Source organism: Leuciscus leuciscus, assembly GCF_965113295.1.
Source record: "Leuciscus leuciscus genome assembly, chromosome: 7".
NCBI lineage: Eukaryota > Metazoa > Chordata > Actinopteri > Cypriniformes > Leuciscidae > Leuciscus > Leuciscus leuciscus.
In genome coordinates, this window is record NC_138731.1 from 25,624,606 (window position 1) to 25,641,182 (window position 16,577).

A 16,577-nucleotide genomic window follows, 5' to 3' on the forward strand; every position below is an offset into this window, starting at 1 on the left:
CAGCCATTTTTTATTTTAATATATTTTAAAATGTAGCCTATTCCTTTGATGGCAAAGTTGAATTTTCAGCATCATTACTCTAGTCTCCAGTGTCACATGATCCTTCAGAAATAAGTTGAAAACAGTTGTGTAGCTTAATATTTCTGAGGAAACTGTGAATATATTTTTTTCCAGGATTCCTTGATGAATAGAAAGTTCTATTTCATTTATTTAAAATAGAAACATTTTGTAACAATGTGAAAGTCTTTAATGTCACATGAATTTTAACTTAATTTAATGTGTCCTTGCTGAATAAATGTAATTTCTTTAAAACAGGATTAAAAAAAATCTTACTGACCCCAAACTTTAGAATTTTAGTGCATATTGGAACGGCAACACAGAAAACACCTTTTCTGTAAATGATCACTGGAGTGAGCCACACCGTTTGGCATCTGCACTGAACCGAGAAAAGGGTTTCAGAGAGGGAAACTGAACGTCTCCTTCCATAGTCATTTTAAGGGCTCAACAGCCACCCAGGTAAAATTACATGTCTTATATTTCACTTGTGATTTCTTTGTGGGCCCTGTCCCATGTATTGATTACTTTTTGGTACGTAACACCTAAAAGCAGCTTAGAAAGCCTTTAAGAAATTCCAAGAACGTGCATGGGTCTCAAATAATTCTAGAAGACCTAGTCCTTCATTTGTCAACCCAAATAGTTCAAATTACCGAAGGAGGGTCTTTCTAAAAGCTTATATTCATAAGTCCATTATGAACTGAGTCGTAAATTGGTCTTCTGTCCCAAAAGCTTTTAGACCATTGATCAAGATTTTAGAAGTGCCATCTTCTTCAAAATTTTGCATACTTTTTAAATCCTCGCTTTCAAATCAATTTTATGGTAACCAGCTTAACAAGCATGTATAGCTTATCTGTGCATGCGTACCGAAGCAGAAGTATTCCTTCCCAAGGTTCATATGTTGAGAAAGGAACCCTTGAGTGTCAGCCTCTCTCATTACATGGGGGTGAGAGACCAGGGTCTGTTTAATTGGCCAACTGATTACAGCACATACGCTCTTTCGCTCCCCTCGTCCTCCTGCAGACTCTCAGAAGCCTTCCTGTTCTCTGGCCTGCAGGTTCAGAGAGATCAGAGCCCCGCAACAAGGGCTTCCTTTGTGTGCTTCACTGGGCTGGGAAATGGAGATGAGTTTGTCCATTTGCCTCTGAGGCCACAGCGAGGGCTGAATGGGGCCCTGGGAGAAATGTGGGCTCAGGTATCGCTAACAGCAGGTGAAGCATATGACTCTGAACTGATATCTAACTCGACGAGATCTGGAAAAATCCAGCATTCGTATCATGATTGGAGTGCTGTGATGTTCTGCAAATGATTTGGCGTTCTGGAACCAAATGATGGCATCTTTACTTTAGGTTTTGCTCATGATTAACCTTGAAAAAGAAGAGCTGTTTCAAAGCCAGTCCAAATTGCATTCTCTAATATTCAGGCTTGGCTCTCAGGATATTGATTGACCCTAAAAATAACAAAGCTTTAAAAAAATCTGCAATAATTTTATAAAAATCTTGCGGTTATCTGTGAGTTTTTACAGCAGAACATAAAGGAAATTTATGAATGCACATATATTGAGCACATCAATTATGATCAACATGCTTGCTTGACACATGACAACAAACCTCATTGGTTCTTGTGCATCAGGCAAGCATGTTTGAGCTTCTGTTTATCATATTTGATGTGCTCTATGTATTTGTGAATGTGAATATATATGTGAATAATTTGTTCATCATGCAAACATGTCTCTTCAGAAAAGTTGATACAACAGCTCGATTCAAATGGATTACTTTTACAATCTCTTTAGAAACTTTTTGAAGCTTGAAAATGTTAATTATACAATTTAAATGGATGGAGAAAATATGATGAGAGAATATAAAAATATCTTCATTTGTGTTCTGAAAATTAACTTCTTATGGATTTGGAACAACATGAGGAATAACAATCACACTTTTAACAATCACAGTTAAAGAAAATGTATTCAACTTATTCTCTTCTAAACACTTCTTTATGTTACACCCACTGTTGGGGAAAGTTACATTTAAAAGTAATGCTTTACAATATTGCATTACTCCATAAAAAAGTATTAGTTTTATTTCTCATTTAGTATTAGTTAGCAATTAGTTACTTTTTTATGGAAAGCAATATGATATGCTACTTTTGCGTTACTTTTTTCTCACCTGGGCTTGGCTTGCTTGTTTGTTTGTTTGTTTAAAACAAAAGTTCTATTTTTGGCAAATGTTAAGGTCCTTTCACACCAAAAGTGAAATTAATAAGCAAATTTACGCAAATGCAAATTCACATTTGTACAGTATAGAGCTGTGCTACCATTCTGGATAGAAGAAGAACAAAGAAGTTGTTCTGTCAGGACCACTATCGTCAAATATGATTGACAATTAGCATACAATTTGGATTGGCGGTATGGTTCCGTTCTGGGCGAGAACTCCCTGCGCATCCATGCAGCCTAGCATGGATAAGAGCAGGGAGAGCAGCAATAACCCCCCTTGGGGTAAACAGAACAGAACCAACATGAATGTATTGCAGATATCATTAATTCAAGATTTTAAAGTACGACATAATTTGAGAATTTATTCTGATTCGAAGGGAATCAGAATGCCAAATCCTGACTGACGAGAGGAGGAGCTGGGGATGGAGGAGGGTAATTAGCTCCTGAGAAACGCGATAGCTGCTGATAATACTGAAGGAGCTTATATATGTATACAGTGATAGGCGTCGTATTCCTATAGGTAGATGTGGATCAGCTGATAGTCAGCTGATGCGAGCTTGACTAACGTGACCTGCCAGAACTAACGCTACGCTTGATAATTAAAAAAATGAAACACAAATGTAATGTTTATCTAGTCATTTTTGTGTGTATGGTTGAATTGGATCATCAAAGGTCAGCGGCAAAGACGTTGGTTAATAAAGTGAGATTAAATGTAAAGTGTATTTGTGTTAACAAATTTAATTATTGCAGGTTTGTGTAATATTCTGAGTTTGCAATTCACGGTTTTTTATTAATTTTGAGGAATACTGAATCTGTTTTTGTGCAAGTGAAATGAGTAAATGCCTGCTCACATTTAGTCTAGATAACCATCATGTTTGCAGAGCGCACACAATGCCTCTGAAGAAGAAAAAGAATAATACGTTTTATTCATAGAGCCTTTCCATAGCTCAAAGTCGTTTTACATTGTACATTGCAATACATTAGCACACCCACATACACATGGCAAACACATAAAACCACATATAAAGCCACATTATCCAAAATATATTAAATAGATATGTTTTCAGCTGAGTCTTGAAAGTAGACAAAGTTGATATATATTACGAAGTGTTAGGGGAAGTGAATTCCATAATTTAGGAGCATTAACACTAAATGACCTTTCAGTGGACAACCGAAAACGAGGAATGGACAAAAGACCAAGTTCAGATGATCTAAGGGACCGGGCAGGGCAGTAGGGGTGGAGTAGATCTGACAGATATGGATGTGCAAGACCATTTAATGCCTTAAAGTAATATCTTAAAGTGAATACATGATGCCACGGGTAGCCAGTGAAGATCATGCAGGAGTAGAGGAGTAATGTGAGCAGAAGCCTGGTGGAGGTGAGAACTCTTGCTGCTGAGTTTTGAACATACTGTAATCTTGCAATAAGTTTTTGGACATACCAAGAAATAGAGCATTGCAATAATCCAGACGTGATGTGATTAACGCATGCATTAAGATTTCAGCATCATCTAGAGTGAGAGAAGATCAAAGACCTGCAATATTACGAAAATGAAAAAAAAAAAAGTTTTTAACAACAACAGAAGAAAAATGAAAGGCAAAAGATAGAGCTGAGTCAAATAAGACACCAAGATTACGGACAGATGAAGAAGGCTTAACATGAACCCCATCAATTTTAAAGGACAGGTCCATCCTTTTGACTGAGGTAGCAGGGCCATTCATCAATATTTCAGTTATTATAATTAATTTAAGAAAATTCAGGGACATTCAATGCTTGATATCCCTGATACATGCAGTAAGTGAGTCAGGCAGGGATGGCCTATCAGAGCTGGTGGTAAGGTAAATTTGAATGTCATCAGCATATCAATGAAATTGAAGTCCATTTATGCGTATGATGTCACCAAGTGGTTATTCTATAAATGATGAACAATAGTGGACCAAGAATTGAACCTTGAGGAACACCCTGAGGAACACACAGTGGAGCAGTGGCAGATTTATTTCCTTGTATAGTGATATAACCTCCTGTCACTGATGTAGGAAATTAGCCAGGAAAGAGCTGAACCAGTGATGCCGATAGCAGAAAGGCGAGAGATAAGTATTTCATGGCAGACCGTGTCAAATGCAGAGCTTAGACCGAGAAGCATCAAGATGTTTATTAACCCTGAATCCATGGACAGAATAATGTAATTTACCACACGAAGAAGAGCAGTTTCAGTGGTATGAGATGGGTGAAATCCTGACTGAAAAGGTTAAAAAATTCCATTAGCATTTAAGTAAGATCTCAATTGTGAAGCCACAACTTTTTCAAGTATTTTACTTACAAATGGTAAATTTGAGATTGGCCTGTAACAATTCATGTTTAGATGGCCAAGGCCTGGTTTCTTAAGAATGGGGGTCACCACAGCCATTTTTAATTCTGCTGGAACAATGGCAGATGCTAAACTACAGTTCCCTTTCAAGGGAACTCCCGTTGCGTCGAAAAACTGACGCTATGGGAACGCTTTGCGTGATGACGTCTTGAAGCACATGTAAAATCAGTCCAATGGTGTGGCGGAACGTCAGAGGCGGGTGACGTCACGTACCAGGAAACTATAAAAGCCGGCCCAAAACAGAAAACGAAAGCTTTCTGAGTCTTCAGTTGCGCTCTGTGTGAAATCTGTCTGTATATTTGGTGTTGTCTGTCTATATCACATATATATATATATTCAGTATGGCGAGCAAGCAGCAGTTTAGAGTGTGTGTCCATCCCTGCCCGCGTTATTTAACGGGAGGTGATACTCACACTCTTTGTGTTGTTTGTTTGGGTGAGGAGCATACCCAGTCAGCACTCGAGGGTGGTGGCTGTGTGCATTGCGACGCGCTTCCATTGCGTTCGCTCCGATCCCGCTTGGCTCGGTTCACGATCGCGATCCCGCGATCGTGATCCGATCCCGATCGCGTTCCCCAGGGCTCTGGTCCCGCCGCTGCCGAGGCACGGCGGCAATCACAGACCTGGGGTTCGCAAATGGATCTATCAGTGGATGTTGAGACGGGCTCTGCCTTATCTCAGCCTCCTTCTGATAGATCCAGTGCCTCTCATCAGGGTGTGGAAGCACGCGTTGCGGTTTCTTCCCCCCCGATGGAGGCACCAATACTGCAATTGTCCAGCTCTGAGGAGTTGGACGTTGTTAGTATTGACGCTGAGTCTGAGGATTCGCCACCTCAGTATCATGCGTTTGAAGAATTGCTTGATGTTATCACTAGAGCTGTCGAGCGATTATCTATTGAGTGGCCAGAAGATAGGCAGGGCGCTCGTTCGAAAAGCAAGCTCGACGAACGTTTCCTGCCATCTCGTGCACAGCCTCAGTGCAGAAGCCTTCCGTTTTTCCCCGATCTCCACACTGAGGTGTCGAGATCGTGGGGGAAACCAGTGTCATATCGAGTGTATACTGCACAAACATCACACTATTCATCCATTCACAATTATAAAGAGCATGGTTATGGGGAGATGCCGAGGGTGGAAGAGACGCTCGCGAGCTATCTCTCTCCAGCAACGGCATCTTCTCTGAAGGCTCCTGCACTTCCATCCAAGCCAGTAAAAGTTACATCTTCCCTGGTTTATAAAGCTTATGCCGCCGCCGGTCAAGCTGCAGCGTGTTTACATACAATGTCCATAATGCAGGCTTACCAGGCTGAGTTATTGGGTGATTCTGAGGATGGCGGGGGTATTAGTGCTGATACGGTGTCTGAACTGCGTAGAGCCACAGATTTGTCTCTCAGGGCCACCAAGGAGACGGCTAAATCCATCGGCCTCTCTATGGCAGCCCTGGTGGCCACTGAGAGGCATCTGTGGCTCAACTTAAGTGACATAAAGGACAAAGAAAAACATGTTCTTTTAGATGCACCAGTATCCACGCAAGGGTTATTTGGAGACGCAGTTAATAGTGCTGTAGCGAAGTCACAAGAAGCTTCAAAACAGGCAGCTGCACTTCAGAATCTTCTCCCCCGCCGTTCTTTCTATGAGGCTGCTGAGCGGGAGCAGTCTAAAAAGAGCGCTGAGCACCGCGCCACTCAGAAACAGAGCGTTTCCTCCCGTGCTCCCCCACAAAAATCTCGGGGACACGGAGGGCGCTCTCAAACCCAGCAGTCTTCGAGGGGTAAAACGGATCTGCGGACCGTTATTACCGCCAAGAAGGCTGCTGGGGAAAAGTCCTGATGTCTGAGGGCTCAGGACAAATGAGGGTAGTCCCCCCGAAGCAGAGCGGTTAACACCTCTTTTCACGGTGCCCGTCTCTCTTCGGTGCCCTCAGGGGACCGTTCTGCCAACCCTGCCACCTCTGGTGTTACAGGGCGCAGCGGTCTCCGGCGAGCACATATCTCAAGGTCCACCCGGAAACGTAGTGGCCTCGGGATGCCCGCCCCCTCTGAGGAGGGTGCTAGAGCAGTCTGTTTGGTCGTTCCCTGCCGGTGTGCCGTTACAGGGCGACGAACCGACTACTCAACAGCAGGAGAAAAATACGGTGCCGTCTCTCTTCGGTGCCCTCAGGGGACCGTTCTGCCAACCCTGCCGCCTCCGGTGTTACAGGGCGCAGCGGTCTCCGGCGAGCACATATCTCAAGGTCCACCCGGAAACGTAGTGGCCTCGGGATGCCCGCCCCCTCTGAGGAGGGTGCTGGAGCAGTCTGTTTGGTCGTTCCCTGCCGGTGCGCCGTTACAGGGCGACGAACCGACTACTCAACAGCAACAAAATCCAGAAACCAGTCTCGAGAGACTGGTACCTCTAGTAGAATATTTGACAGCGTGGAAGCTACTGTCAAATGTTTCTCGTTGGGTCCTGCAGACCGTGGAAAAAGGGTATTAGATACAATTCTATTAACGCCCACCGCGGTTTATGGGGGTCCTGCCCACAGTGGTGGGCCCCGAGCAGGTTCTGGTTGTGGAACATGAAGTAAACACTCTGTTAGAGAAAGGGGCCATAGAATATGTACCCCCCTCCAACAGGGAAACCGGGTTTTACAGCCGGTACTTCATAGTTCCAAAAAAGGACGGGGGATTGCGTCCCATTTTAGATCTTCGAGTTCTGTACGAGTCAGCCATGCAGCTCAAGTTCAAAATGTTAACCTTGAGACAAATCGTGCCACAGATCAGGTCCGAGGACTGGTTTGTCACGATAGACCTCAAGGACGCATATTCCATCCGTCCGTGTCATTGGAAGTTCCTGAGGTTTGCTTTCGGGGGCAAAGCATACCAATATCGAGTTCTTCCATTCGGCCTGGCTTTATCACCCCGCACTTTCACCAAATGCGTGGATGCAGCTCTGGCGCCTCTGCGCCTCCGGGGTATTCGCATCACGAACTACATCGACGATTGGTTGATTTTAGCTCAGTCGCATTAGATGGCGGTTCAACATCGAGATGTTGTTCTCGCCCATATGAAAGAGTTGGGGTTACGGCTGAACGCCAAGAAGAGTGTGCTTTCTCCATTTTAGAGGACCACTTTTTTAGGCGTGGTTTGGGATTCAGTGTCGATGCAGGCGCGCCTGTCATCGCCACGCTTCGATTCCATCCTGGCAGCTGTGAGAAGTGTAAAGCTAGGCCAGCTACTCACTGTCAAACAGTTCCAGAGACTGTTGGGTTTCATGGCAGCAGCTTCCAACGGGATACCTTTTGGACTGCTGCACATGAGGCCCCTGCAGTGGTGGCTCAGGACCAGAGGGTTTTTCCCCGAGGGGCAACCCATTTCGCACAATCAAGGTCACGCGGTGATGCCTACGTGCCTTGGTTATGTGGAAGAAACCTTGGTTCCTGTCCCAGGGCCCAGTGCTGGGAGCTCCTTGTCGTCGCAAACTGCTAACGACGGATGCTTCCCTCACGGGTTGGGGAGCGATCCTGAGGGTCGCTCATCTCAAGGTCTGTGGGAAGACCATCATCGTTCCTGGCATTCTATAGCCTAGAGATGTTAGCTGTCTTCCGGGCTCTGAGGAGCTTTATCACAGGTCTCAGGGGACACCATGTGTAGTACATACGGACAACACGTCGGTAGTCGCCTATATCAAGGGGGTTTGCGCTGGCATGCCATATCCTCTTGTGGTCCCAGGGGAAGTTGCTGTCACTCAAGGCAGCCTACATCCCCGGGGTCCAGAATATAGGAGCAGACACTCTGTCGAGACAGGGGCCGAGGCCCGGGGAATGGTGGCTCCACCCCCGAGGTGGTGGAGCTGATATGGAAATTATAAGTGGATCTGTTTGCGTCTCGAGAGACGTCTCACTGTCCACTTTGGTTCTCCTTCACGCATCCAGCTCCTCTGGGACTGGATGCTATGGTACAGACGTGGCCGAGGCTACGTCTGTACGCCTTTCCCCCAGTTGCTCTGCTCCCGGGAGTTCTGGAAAGAGTTCGCAGGGACCGGGTTTGCCTGCTTTTTATAGCCCCGCGCTGGCCGGGCAGAGTATGGTTTCCCGATCTTGTGTCCCTCCTCGACGGGCATCCTCTGGAGCTACCCGTCAGGAGGGACCTTCTGTCCCAAGCAGGGGGCTCAATATTTCACCCCCGCCCAGAACTGTGGAACCTGTGGGCTTGGCCTCTGAGGGGGCCCAGCTCATAGAGTCAGGTCTCTCAACTGAGGTTGTTGAGACCATTCTACAGTCCAAGCTCCCTCCACGAGGAAACTTTATGCCCTGAACTGAAGAGTATTCACCTCTTTGTGTAGTGACCGTCGGTTGGATCCAGTCAACTGCCCAATTGGTACAGTTCTGGAGTTCCTGCAGGACCGGTTCACTGCAGGTCTGACCCCGTCCACTTTAAAGGTTTATGTGGCGGCCGTAGGTGCTTACCACAGTCCTTTGGGTGGAATGTCTGTGGGGAAAGACCCTTTGGTATCTCGTTTCCCTCGTGGCACTTGGAGGTCCTCCTCCCTTTCGAAATCGGACCAGGAGGCGAATAATTTGCTTTGCCCTGTTCGGGCGTTAGACGCGTATGTCCACAGAGCTGCCCTGTGGCGTAAAAGTGACTTTTGCTCCCCTAACAAGGGAGGTCCAGTGTCTAAGCAAAGAATGAGCAAGTGGGTGGTTGAGACTATCTCACTGGCTTATGAGGCGGCTGGACAGCCTTCTCCTTTGGCTGTCCGGTCGCTCTCTACTAGGAGTATGGCGGCCTCTAAGGCCCTTATATCAGGAGTATCGTTACAGGACGTCTGTGATGCGGCAGGCTGGTCCTCACCGCACACCTTCGTCAGGTTCTACTCTCTGGATTTAGACTCTACTCCAGGGTCTCATGTTTTGTCTTCTTAGTGCTGCTCACATGATTACACACAGGACAGACATTTGTAGCTATGGAGGCGTTGGTATAGACGTTCCCATAGCGTCAGTTTTTCGACGCAACGGGAGTTCCCTTGAAAGGGAACGCCTCGGTTACGACTGTAACCTCGGTTCCCTGAAGAGGGAACGAGCGTTGCGTCGCCCTGCCATATCTCCTTCATGCCTGTCAGCTCGACTTCAGACTTTTACGAAGCTTTCGTTTTCTGTTTTGGGCCGGCTTTTATAGTTTCCTGGTACGTGACGTCACCCGCCTCTGACGTTCCGCCACACCATTGGACTGATTTTACATGTGCTTCAAGACGTCATCACGCAAAGCGTTCCCATAGCGTCAGTTTTTCGACGCAACGCTCGTTCCCTCTTCAGGGAACCGAGGTTACAGTCGTAACCGAGGCGTTTTTCATCTGTGCAACCTCTGGAACACACATCTTAAGCAAAACAGTAGGTGTAGGATCAAGCTGGCAAGATGTGGAATTATACTTCACAATTAGGTCACTTATGGCATCAAAAGTAGTAAGAGTGAAAAGCAGAGGGAGAGAGAGAGAGTTTGTTGAGTGAGCCGAGTCAGCTGACATCAAATGAACACGAGTTGCTTACATGAGGGGTGTCTTTTGCAATGGATTCAGTGAAAGACTTCAATTTGTCTGAAAATAATTGAGAAAAGCTATTCACAAGCACCTCAGAGCCAGAAATAATATGTTGTTGAGGGTTAGTGAGATTGACCATAGCAAACAGTGATCTGCACTTCCTCCCTATTTCCCTCAACATGTGGACAGGAGAAGTGTCAGTCAATAAAGAGTCTTGAAAAAGTGTCTGCTAGTCTTGAGGACCTTGGGTTTGTCAAAGTTTTAAACCCCTAGTCTAGGGTTTAAAATGGCACAAACATAAACTGTAAAACAAATGAGGATTTCAAACAGCCCAGTAATATTAGCTCAGGTTCTACCATATGGCGCTTTTCCGCATGGTACGGCTCGGTTCGGCTCGGTGCGGTTCGACTCGGCGCGGAACGGTTCGGCTCGCTTCGCTTTTCCACTGCGTGGTACGACTCGGCTCGGTATGGCACGGTTCGGTTCGCTTTAGCTCGGTTGCTTTTCCACTGCAGTTAGTACCGCTTCAAAGTGGGTGGGACTGATCGTTATAGTTGCCGTCTCTACTGCCATGACATCATCATATTAAATGCGAATTTTTCATTCCGTGTTTCCCCATCCGCTCCTCGGCAACCAACGAGAGGAACGTCTGCACCTCGTCCACTGACCTCGATTCAGCCATTTCTTTTTTTTAAGTTTATACTCTTTTTTTTTAAGCAAATACTTTTAAAACAGGCGCTACAGTGTTGGCTGTTATCTACTGGCTATTTAAATCTAGCGGGTTTAGTGTCTCGTGTCGTAAATACAATGACGCTGGCAGTGATGATTCTGTCTGTCTGACCAATCAGTGATCTGCAGTGTTTTCACGTCACATTTTAGTATCGGTACGGTACGCTTGGAACCTCAACAGAGGTGGTACCATTTAAAGCGAGCCGAAGCGAGCTGAACCGTACCGTACCATGCAGTGGAAATGCGTCATAAGTGAGCCGTACTGAACCGAGCCGTACCGTACCATGCAGTGGAAAAGCGCCAAAGCGTGCCGTACCGAACCGAGCCGTACCGTACCATGCAGTGGAAAAGCGCCAATAGAGGTCTTGATGTTAAAGGAGTTGATGTACATGGTGATTGTGCCTATTTACAAGTGACTTAAAGAATTGGTCATGAATTGGGAAATCAAATTTTCCTTGAGCTTTTGACATATAAGAGGTAATCATACTACAAGGATATCCTGTAAGTTTCAGAACTGAAAACTTCCTTGTTAGTCCAAAAACAGCTTTTATTGAAACCAAGCTCAGAAAACAACTTGTTTTGGAATGTGCCTATTTATGACGTCATAGATAGGTGAAAGACCGCCTCATCAGAAGAAGATCAACACCTACATCTACATCGTTACCACTGTGGCCCCGATAAACATGCCTTTGAAGAGTGCAAAATGTTGTGTAGTGCCAGGTTTTGGAAAAACACAGTAGCTGCATAACCTTCCTTCTGACACTGGATTTGCAGAAAGACTGGAATTAAAAAACGATGCTGTGACTTCTATATTAGATCCAACAGGAATGGCGCAACACACTTAACTGAGAAAAAAGTTTTTACTGTGTCAATCGAGTTGCAAGATCACTGCATTCATGCACTCAACATGTCTACGATCGGCTACATGCACATCACTGCAACCTTTCATGCCACGAACTATATATAATGCTATAATCAACACTTTTCATGATTAGTTAACCTTGAGAGCTGTAATAGTAAAAATGTGCTAACGGTTTTCAAGAGAGTTCCACATGTACTAATATTAGCCAATCACAGCAGTGGGCGTTTACACTGAAGTCAGGGGTAGGAAAAATGCCTTTTATTTCTAAATTATGACAATGTTTTTATGTAAAAATCATACTAACATTATAAGTGCACCCCAGGAAAAATAGTATAATAAAATAATGCAGTTCATGACCCATTTACTGATTAAACAAAAGGGGGAACAGGAGCAGAAGTAATGCCAAAGACATTCGAGAAAAATGAAGCTGCTGAAATAGTCACAACTCAAGTTGACCATACAGAAGACAGCATCTACTGACAGCCTATGTAGCCTAAACTCCTAGAGTGATAAAAAGAGTCTATGAGCTGCACAATGTGATGGGTCCCTTATATATTCACATCACAACACACAAACTGATACACACAGTAGGCTATCAGTTTCAGAAAGCAGTGGGCCAAGCCTCCACACAATAGTACATTTTAAACTCACAAAATAGACTGTAAACAAAACTTGCAAGCACAAGGATGTAACACGTATGTTCTTAGTCTCCATCTCTTAAACAAATGTTGCAGGTACATGTGTATGGTTATTGGTTATCATTAATGAATAGTTGGCAATTGTTAGCAACCAGGAGATTAGCAAAGAAACAGAGATAACACTTCACTTTCCTTGAATGCAATCACTAAGAAATGAATTAATGTACTTAATTTTTTTAAGTTTTTAAAAACTTAGTTTTTGCATTTGCTATCATAAACCTACACAACAACTCTATCTACAAACGTTGTGAAATTTATTTATAATCTGAGAAGTTAAATTCAACAGAAGAACTATTAATTGGATGTAAATGAGTAACAATAATTTACATTTCAATTTTCATTTAATTTTGTCACAAGCTTCTCATTACTCTTCCAGAACATTTCAATTCATGTTTAATTAAATGGTCAGAGTGCTTCATCTAAAGACACACTGGGATCAGAAGCTCAGACCTAAGTGCCTATTACTCTGGCCACTGCTTTCGACGCATCTGATTCGTGGGTGTGCGGATCTAATCTCCTGAGATGATGAGAGATTGGGTTCTTTTCCAAAGTGCTCTCTTCAAGTTAAGATTAAATAGACCCTTTAGCTGTCTCACCTGGGACTGTGGCCAAGGTAACTGAATAGAGATGCCTGGACATTTATTCTGTGTGAGAGAGTCTCCCTGCATTCTCAGGATCTGATGAGGATTACAGTGCTCTTATTGAAGAAAGCACTGAGATGGAATGCAGCCTGTGCCATAATACTGCAGAGGTCACGCGCAGTTTACTAAAGAGAATGAGAAAAAGGTGGAAATAAATACAGCTGCGTACAGCTGCAGATTGTTTGCTTAGCCAGATCCTGTTATAAATGACAATTTGTGCTCAAACTACAAAATGTTTTTCAAAGAAATCTCTTAGGCTGCATTTATTTGATCAATTATAGAGTAAAAACAGTAATATTGTGAAATATTATAACAATTTTAAAAAACTGTTTTCTATTTTAAAATGTAATTTATTCCTGTGATGGCAAAGCTGGATTTTCAGCATCATTACTCCAGTCTTCAGTGTCACATGATCCTTCAGAAATCATTCTAATATGCTGATTTGCTGCTCAAGAAAAATAGCCAATCTTATTTTTATCAATGTTAAAAACAGTTATGCTGCTTTTTTTGTGGAAACCGTTATACATTTTTCTTCTTCAGAATTCTTTGATGAATAAAGTTTAAAAGAACAGCATTTGAAACAGAGATCTTTTGTAACATTAAAAATGTCTTTACTGTTACTTTTGATCTATTTAATGCATCCTTGCTAAACATATTCATTTAAAAAAATCTTAGTCCCCAAATAATACAATGGATGGACCAAATTCACACATTTAAAAATGGGAATTGCAGCCACAAAGTTGTAATGTGCACAATATACAAGTAATTTTATTTCTTGTAAGTTGCATTCAAAATATATCTGGCTCAAAAAACCTTGCCCTCTAAATTTGAATAGGCATGATTTTCCTGAGGATACAAGATCCTTTTTATTATGACGTGAACCACCAAGACGCCAAGATATAAGGGAGGACCTATTCTTCAACTATATAAAGAGTGGATTCTAGATACACTAGAAATGCTTCCTCTCACTTTTGGAGATAAAAGAGTATGCGTCTCTTATCGATGACCCTGGGGACCTCTATTGTTTCCATGACCTTGAGGGCAAGGACAGGTGACCCTCCCCAGTCAGTTTACTTGGTGACATTGTGATAGTTCTGACACACAGGGCCTCAGGTCAGGCTTATCTCCACGCTTGACCCAGTCATTCTAGAGGGGGACACGACTTCACGTTTCTACTTTTTGGTATCTTCAGGATCTAATAATTCTGCAAAATAGCAACTACTACAAACGGCCTCTTTAAACCTGAATGCATTGGTCTAAACATGCCCACAGTGAGGCAGAGCCTGTCGAGGTAGTTTTTAAAAACTGGGACAAAAAAATACAAGTCAGAACCTTGCCATGAACTGAAACGGCATCTTTACATAATTCCTTGAGTTGAACATGACATAACTAGAGTCATGTGATACCAGATTGTACATTGTGGTTTGATGAAGACCAACTTGTGAGCTCTGAGCTCCCTCTCAAGTTATCTGTAAAGAGCTGATACTCATGACTCACTCTAATGATAGAGTGCAGTGAAATAGCTGAGCTCTTAGCTATCGTAAGCAGCACTTCAGCGAGTAAAACAACCCTGTGTTTAAAGTACAAACACCTATTAAGCGAAAATATCTCCTCGCGTCATTCATAAGGGAACAAACCTGCTCAAAAATGAGGAAAAACATGAGAATCCAAAACAAAAAGGGATATATCTTCCTCCTGATTATAAACATGAAGGATTTGGAAGTTGAAATGCTGTGCAAACATGAAAAGAACACAAGAAGTTTCGCCATCGAGCACAATGCTGTTTAGGTCAGTCAACAGCAGCTGCAACCTCCAAAACCACCAAGCCCTCGTGCCATCTGTCTCCCTTCATCTGTCCACAGCAACAACGGTCCTTCTGAATCAAAGAGGGCAAGCATACAAGGCTCTTACTCTCTAAGCAAGTGATAAAAACGTAATTGGTGTGTTATGGCCACTCTTGAAATTCCACAGTAATTGCAAAGGTTTGAATCAGGACCAAAACAGCCGAGTCATGTGGCTTTGATCTAAACAGTTTTATGCAGAACTTCCTGAGCTAAGTATTGACCAACAATTAGAGAAAAGGATCACATTGTATTATTGTTGCAAGAAGACTATGCTTACAATTACATTGAATCTCTTTAAATTATAATTGCGGTCAATGACATCAAGCAAAAAAAAAATTTAAATACAAAAATAAAAATTAATTAACGTATATAGTCTAATATTCCTCTTCTGCGATGAGCAAGTTTTTCCATTTCTGAATTATATAAAATTTTTGCTGGGTGGATGATGTCGGGACTTGGGATGGTACAACAGTCCTGATAACAAAATGAAGAAATAGGCCTCATTAAAAGGAATGAATTTTGTGGGGCCTTACGTATGTTCGGCAAATTTCTTCCTGCATGGTTTATAAATACTTAAAAAACTTTTGCCAAAGTCATGAGATCGAAGTGACTAGCATGCAGAAACAAACAATTGAATGAAATTTTTCATGAAAATAAATAATATAAAAATAAAAGCCAATTCTAAATATTAATAAATACTATAAGAGAGTATATAAATAATATTACAATATTCAAGGTATTCAAGACATAAGGAAACTATATTACTGCTTTTTCCAGTCTACACAAAGTAACACCAAAATGTATTAAAAACAGCTAAATGAGACAGAGTTTTTTCAAAGTTTAAATGGGTGAGGGAGAACCCTTCAGTCTTTGGGTTTAGTGAGGCGTACAGCACACCAAGGTTTGAATGGCAAGACGTGACCAGCTCATCTCTATCTTGTGGTCTCCTCAACACACTCTTAATGACAGTCTGACTCTCGATTGCACTGATACATGGCAGCTGACAGCAGAATCTGATCCCCGGGTACGACTGAGCTTTCACTGACAGACTAATGGAAGCTTTCTCGTAGCCAGAGACGGAGCCTCAATGATATCTAGAGGAGCTGAGGGCCACATCAAAGAGAACAATCCTGCCTGTGATCTGCTAGTGTCCTCCAGTTCTACATGAGAGCAGAGATGAGTGACAGCCGAGGTAAGAAGAGAGGAGGGGCTCTCGATCACTCCTCAACCCCATGACAAATTACAAATGGAGGAAGATATGCAGAGGGCAACATGAGAGCCACTGATCACAATAACAAGTTGGACATTCTGTAACAACTAAATGAGGTATAGCATATTGTCCTGAGGAATATTAAAGATAGGCTATATTATTGATCCTGTTTTGTGAACAGCCACACAACAGCTGTGTAACCACTTCACAGTTACGCACCAACTGCTTCCAGAACAGGTGCCTCACCACTGGTCTTACAAGTTAGACATCTATTTATTTATTTTTTCAAGATGGGTCATAATTTTATTTAAGTCAATTACATAAAAAGGTAAATTGGTCTAATTTGAATCTGAAAAGTAAGACTGATTAGCCCTAGTGGCTAGTTCTTAAGACACAGTCTTAAATTGCGGCTAATGTTTATGCAACTGGCAGCTGGGCTAGTTCTCAC

At 43.1% G+C, this 16,577-nt stretch overlaps 1 protein-coding gene across 5 annotated transcripts in view; it reads right to left on the reverse strand.

Moving 5' to 3' along the window:
* lypd6b (LY6/PLAUR domain containing 6B) overlaps positions 1-16,577 on the reverse strand; it is a 33,133-nt gene that overhangs the window by 14,651 nt on the left and 1,905 nt on the right. Inside the window, exons 2-3 of one of the 5 annotated variants that reach the window (XM_082175916.1) lie at positions 14,713-14,951; positions 13,031-13,200 (exon numbers count right to left, since the gene is read on the reverse strand). The exons of 3 other annotated variants lie outside the window; for them this stretch is intronic. The gene's annotated coding sequence lies outside the window, so the exon portion shown is untranslated. The remainder of the gene's footprint in view (positions 1-13,030; positions 13,201-14,712; positions 14,952-16,577) is intronic. One more of the 5 variants, XM_082175915.1, reaches the window with a different exon arrangement.